Source organism: Cavia porcellus, unplaced genomic scaffold (genome assembly GCF_034190915.1).
Source record: "Cavia porcellus strain 051 isolate PalLab524CR breed Dunkin Hartley unplaced genomic scaffold, mCavPor4.1 scaffold_8, whole genome shotgun sequence".
Lineage (NCBI taxonomy): Eukaryota > Metazoa > Chordata > Mammalia > Rodentia > Caviidae > Cavia > Cavia porcellus.
This window is the reverse complement of record NW_026947491.1, coordinates 89,199,275-89,205,878: the sequence shown is the minus strand read 5'-3', so window position 1 is coordinate 89,205,878 and position 6,604 is coordinate 89,199,275.

The following is a 6,604-nucleotide window of genomic DNA, read 5'->3' as shown; positions in this document are numbered from 1 at the left end:
ATACAATGGGATCCCAATTTTCTTTAAAGACACATGTGCATGGAAAACAGAGTCACATATGCCTGAATGTTAAGATCTGCTGCAATAGTAAGGTAATTTATATTCCCTTAAATACATGGCTCTATATTTTGAAACTTTTCTACAACAAATAAATATCACACGTGATTCGGAGAAGCTGCTTTGACCATTTTATGCAGCTATCCACTCTTCTCCATTTTCACGGCTCAATGCCTAACTCTGCCTCCTCCCGCTGCGTTACTGAGAGCCTCCTCCCTGACCTCCCAGAGTCAGGGTCGTCTCCAGCCAGCTCAGTCTGCTTCCCTTCTGGATGTTTCTTCCGTTTCTGCAAACAGAAACCTGCGTTTGTCTTTCGCATGCATCGTCTCTGTAAATCAAGGTTTATTCAGCCCCCCTCTGGTGGCTGGTTTCCTCCAAATACCCTTCTTCCCGTGTGTCTTGGTCTGCATCTTTCCTGTTATTTGCAAACTGGCCCAGCAATCCCTGACAGTCTCTTGCCAAGAGGAAGGAGGGAAAAAGCCCGCCTTTATCGAGCGACCTCCATTCAGAGTTTTGTCTTCGCCACTACGTGCAGACTGCTCTTGTCACGGTCACCAGACGTCTGTGATGCATCCTCTAGTGGTCAGCTCGCAGCCCTCGTCTCACTTGACCTCGTGGAGCCGTGGACATGACATACGGGCCACATTCTCCTCCTCCGTGCTGCTCCACCTGGCCATAGAGTGTGGCTTTCTCAGGGTGCTCCCCCCCCCCTGCACCTCACCTCTTCCATCTCTTCCACTGGTTCCCTTCCTCTTCCTGGTCTCTCTTGGTCGAAGCACCCTCTGGCCTCCGTCATGCCCTCGCTGCCCCAGAATCATGATGATCTCACCTGACCGCAAGGCCTCAAATCCGCAGGATGCGACGCTGGCTGTGCAGCTTCAGCTCTGACAGCTGCCCTGCTTCCACTGCCCGCCTGAGACTGACCACTTCGACTTCAGTAGACTGGAAAATCTGCGAAATCCAACAAGCCCAGGATGTCTGACTCCTTGCCCACCCACCCGCCGCCGCCCAGCAAATGTTTCCGCCTCCATCAGACCCTGATCACACTCACTAGGAGGGGACCCGGTATTCTTGGAGCACCGTCCCCGAGGTGGCTCTAACGTGGGCTTTGCCTCTGCCTCTGCCTCAGAATGCTCTTGATTGTCTACTCAGGGTTCACCCTGTTCTTTAAATGCCTGACAGAACACATGGCTCTTGCATTTCCTTCCTATGTGCTTGTTCTTAGCACTGTCCTCCGAGCAGCACACCGTGTCCTGGGTTTGCCTCTCAGCAGCCTTGCTGTGTGCGTCCGTCCTCCAGAATACAAGCTTCATGTGAGCAAAGACCTATTTTCTATCCCAAGCACCCGAAACACAGTAAGTGCTCAAAACTGAGAGGTATATTACAGGTGCTGAGCAATTAGTAAGTGACTGAATGGATGACTGACAACGAATATCTGCTCCTATAGGCTGGGCGGGGGCGGGGGCCTCACAAGGAATGCCTAAGCAGGGATCTCTTACTTTGATGAGGCAACCTGCAAATATCCACAGCTTTAAGCCCTCTTTCTTTGTCAGGTTTTTATTTTTTTGTGGGGGAGCAAGATCTCACTAGGTAGTGTAGGCTGTCCTTGTGCTCACTTATATAGCCCAGGCTGGCCTCGAACTCACAGAGATCCTCCTGCCTCAGCCTCCCAACTACCAGGATTAGAGGTGTGTGCCATAACAGCAAGTTTAGTGAGCTCTTTCTTAGTGAGTTCTCTTCACCCTGGGATTCCTTCAGTTTCCTGCATACACTGTATAGTCCTTCCTGTACCATTTTAGAAGCTCAATCCAGGAAAGCATCTGAAAGTTTCTGATGTTCGGTATGCAAACTTTCAGTTAATTTCCCTATGTTTAATATGGTTCATTCATTCTTCATTCATGTGACAAATATTTACCAAGTAGCTATTCAGGGCCAAGCACTGCTCTCCGTGCTTGAGGTACATCAGTAACCAAATAGACTAAAATCTTTCATTTTTAGGAGCTGATATTCAGCTACAGTGAGTGGTTTCCAGGGTAGAATTCCCTTCCCAAAAATAAGCCCCCATCCTCCACTAGTTAGGGGAGGGGGAATTTTTTTTGATTGAGTTGGCAGGAGAGAGAGATTTGCTATAGCTGCTTCATAATACACACTTTCAAAATAAATCTTCCCTCCTTTAGGTCGTGGCTGTCCAGTACTTTATCGCAGCTTCAGAACGTGACTCACACTTGCCGTGAGAGTTAAAGGCATCATGTAACAAGTGTCGGGGTGATGTGCCCACAGTAATGCCTGGAGTAAAGGAACGCTCAGCTGAACCTGTCTGAAACCATCTCTTCCAATGAATTCATATTTCCATGGCCTCTGGTCTCTTCTAGAGGGGAATCAAACTCCTTCCTATATGAAGATACGCTCCCTACAACTCGGGTCTCAGGAAGGCACACGGTGCGGTGCATCGCTTCTGACAGCTGGGGTAGGAGATGGTTTCCACACGCTAACAGAGAGTTCGGGACTGAACCAACGCTGAGGCTGAGCAGCCGAGTAATCAGCGCTTATGGTAATCCCCCACGTGTTCCTCCTAAACCCAGCCACCCTTGCAGACAGATTTGGGCCACAGGCTAGCGCAGGCCAATGAAAATAAATCAGAAGCCATGGTGTCCCTTCCAAGGAGGCAACAAAAACCCAGAGCCCTCCTCCTTTCACCATCTCACAATGATGTCAGAGTTGGTGTGTTCCTAGTAATGAGAAATGCACGATGGTGAGTGGGGAAAAAGAAATTCTAGATACCTATGTGACTACCTGGAATGATTCAGTCCACCCAATCCAAGCCACACTCAATTTACAAGACAAGAAAAAATTTAAACGTTTGCTAAATTGAACCATGGAAATTTGGGGTTTTATTTATTATACTATCTGGAATACAATGGTTGACACATTGTGTCAACTTGAGTTTAGAAGTTTATCTAACAGACTTAGTGGGAGCCAGGATTCTTAATTCGTAAATATTCTGGTCCTGTGCAATCTGGGGCAAGGAGATTTTGTGGGTGCTACATAGGCCCAGGAGTGGGGTGTCCTGTGTATAATATAAGGGAAGAGAAAAGGCTTGTCCTCCCATTTTTGCTCTGGCTGCTGCCTTGAAGTATTGCCCTGGTGCCCTGCCATCCTGCCTTGGAGCCAACTGATTATGGATTGAAACCTCCACAAACTGGAAGCTAAATAATCCTTTCCTTCCTTCATTCTGGGTGTCAAGTATTTTGTCCCAACAACTAGAGAAAAGTAACCAAGATACGTAGGGAAATAGATTAGTCTAAGAGAACTTGTAAAGATAAAATAAAAATAGTTTTCTGTATCCATTAACAACAGGCTGGGCAAATCAGACCAAACGTCCTATAGGAGAGCTGAGCAAAACTTTTTTTAATCCTCTTTGGAAAGCACTGGAAAGGTGACGTGGTAGGACAAGTCACCAGGCAGCCATCTGACCAGCCGATGGAAGATGAAAACCCAGAGACACCAGCCTGACATTTGTGCACTTATCTCTGGGGAGCAGGTGTGAATTCTGACCGCACCAGTGGGTGGTGGCATGTGGTGCACCTGCTGGCCTGGCATGGGCAGGGGACAAAAGGCACAGAATGGGCACTTGACACTGATAAAAGCAGAATAGTATGAGTTGGGACCCCGAAGTGCTGTCTGTTAGACAGTGAATTGGAAGTAAAAGAGCCTTCGCATGGGCTGTGGTACAACTTCCAATCACCTGGGTGGCCTAAAAAGCCTCAGACTTTGCTGGGGGAGAAGGTGATTCTAGATCACTGATGTCCTCTGTTGTGGTTCCATCTAGATGTCTCCCCAAACCACAGACACACTCATTGGTGGGGCTTTTAAGAGGTGACTGAGTCCTGGGTGTTCAGTAGTTAAATGTGATGTTAGAAGGCGAGACCTGGCTGGAAGAGGCGGGTCCCTGGGGGAGACCTGGAAGGGGACACAGCGGTGCCTCGGGTCACGAACTTAATCCTTCCTACAGTTCTGGTCACAGACAGAATTGAATGACAACCGACTCAAACTCAGTGTTTGGGTTCAGTGTTGACCTTAGGGAGAAATTTGATTTGGTTCTCATTCAATTCAGTTTCGAACAGAATCACGGAAAAAGTAAAGTTTGTGAACTGAGGCACTGCTGCAGCTCTCTCCCTGGCTCGTTTCCTTCTTGCTCTGTTTTCCGGCCACCACGGTGCAAGCAGGTTTTCCTCTCCAGACCCTTCCACCATGCTGCTGAGAATGCAGGGACTGGACCTTCTACAAGGTGAGCCAAAATAAATACCTTCTCTCTTAAGCTTCGGGGCTGGATATTGTGTCACAGCACTGAAGACACTAAGACACCATCAGGCTCCTGGAGAAAAAACAAACACTTGGAAGAAAAGAAATTATTTTAAGCCTTAAGTATTTTTTCAAACAATTTTCAGATGCAAATCTGATACAAGCAACGAAAACTTGGCCCAGGCCCAGATAAGACAATACGAAAAAGAACCAGAAAAATCATCAAAAAAACAGAAACACAATTATATGGTCTCCATACATTGGCACTGATCAGACTTGAAGAGCATTGTCTGTCTACGTTCTTGGAAACAATACGAGACAGACATTTGCAGCAGAGAACTATATTTTTAATGAAGACGTGGAGAAATGAAAGAATAAAAATTCTAGAACTAAAAATACAACGACTGAAACAAAGACTGCCAGTAACTGACAGCGGAGCAGGAGCTCAGCCGTGATCCAGAACTCAGGAAAGCTGAGGCAGGAGAACTGCAAGTTGGTGCACAGCCTGGTCCACCTAGTCACTGCATGACACCCTGTCTCAAAATAAAAAGCCCTGGACAGCTAGGCCCAATCCCCATAACGCAAAAAATAAATGAGAATACAATGAGATGACTTTTATCCGACGGGACCTTCCTGGAAGGAGAAATAAAGATCCGAGAAGATAAGAATGACATAGAAAGAAGCTAAAAGGCTGCGAAACACGGAAAAGGTGACCAGAGACTCCTAAAGACAGAGAAGGAAGCGAAAGCAGTATTTTAAAAGATACAAAGGCAAAGATGACTACTCTCACCACTCTAATTCAATATAGTTCTTGAAATTATAGCTAGAGCAATTAGATGCGACGGGAAATGAAAGGGTCACAAACAGGAAAGGAAGAAGTCAAGTGGTTCTTGTTTGCAGACAATACGATCCTCTATGTGGAAGACGCGAAAGATGCTACCAAAAGACTTTTAGAGCTGATAAATGAATCTGGCAATATATCAAGATGCAAAATCAACATTTAGAAATCAGTAGCTTTTCTATACACCAGCAACAGACTAGTTGAGAAAAAAAATCAAGAGAACAATTGCATTCATGATAGCTTTAAATAAAATAAAACACATAGGGATCAGTCTAGCCAGGGGAGTAAAAGACTTCTGCAATGAAATGTTCAGAACACTGAAAAAGAAACTGAAGAAGGCACCTGAAGATGGAAATATGGGTTGGCACAATTAATAGTGTCAAAACGGTCATTTACCAAAAGCGATCTACAGATTCAATGCGATTCTCAACAAAATACTCATGACGCTCTTCATAGAACTGAAAAAAAATTCTAAAATTCATACAGAAGCATGAAAGACCCAGAATAACCAAAACAAGCCCAAGCAAATAGAGCAAGGTTGGAAGCTTCACAACACTTGGTTTCAAGTTATACTACAAAGCCATAGTAACAAAAGCAGCATGGCACTGACATATAGACATATGGACATATAGATCAAAAGAACAGAACAAACCCACACAACAACAGCTTATTAAATCTGATCAAAGGAGCCAAAAATATAGATGAGAGAACAGGCAGCATCTTTAACAAATAGTGCTGGGAAAATCATGCATCTGCATGTGGGAGCCAGAAACCAGATTCCAATCTCTCAGCCTGTATAAAAATCAGTTCATAATGGATAAATGATGTGGAAGACCTGAAACTTTGCACCTGCTTGTTTAAAGCACTTACTCAACAGGCACAAGCAAAGACTTCCAGAATATGATTCCCCTACCGCAGAAAATCATAGCAAAAACCAACAAATGGGACTACATCAAATTTCAAAGTTTCTGCACAACACAGGAAACAATAAACTGAAGAGACAGACTATGAAATGGGAGAAAATACTTACCAGCTACTCTCTGGCAGAGGATTAGCATGTAGAATATATAAAGAACTCAAGGAAAAAAGATAACACTAAAAGTCAAGTAGCTCAGTCAAGAAATGGGCAAACAAACTGAACAGACCTTTCTCAGAAGCAGAAGTAAAAATGGATAAAAGGGGATGAAAAAAAGCGGATGAAAATACTTTCAATGTCCTTAGCCATTAGGGAGAGACAAATCAAAGCAACCCTGAGATTTCACCCCACCCCAGCCAGAATGGCTATCACCAAGGATACAGAAAGCAAGAAATGCTGGTGAAGATACAGGAGAAAAAGGATCCCTCCCACACCACTGGTGGAAATGCCAGTTAGTACAGTCATTACAGGAGCCAATATGGACATTT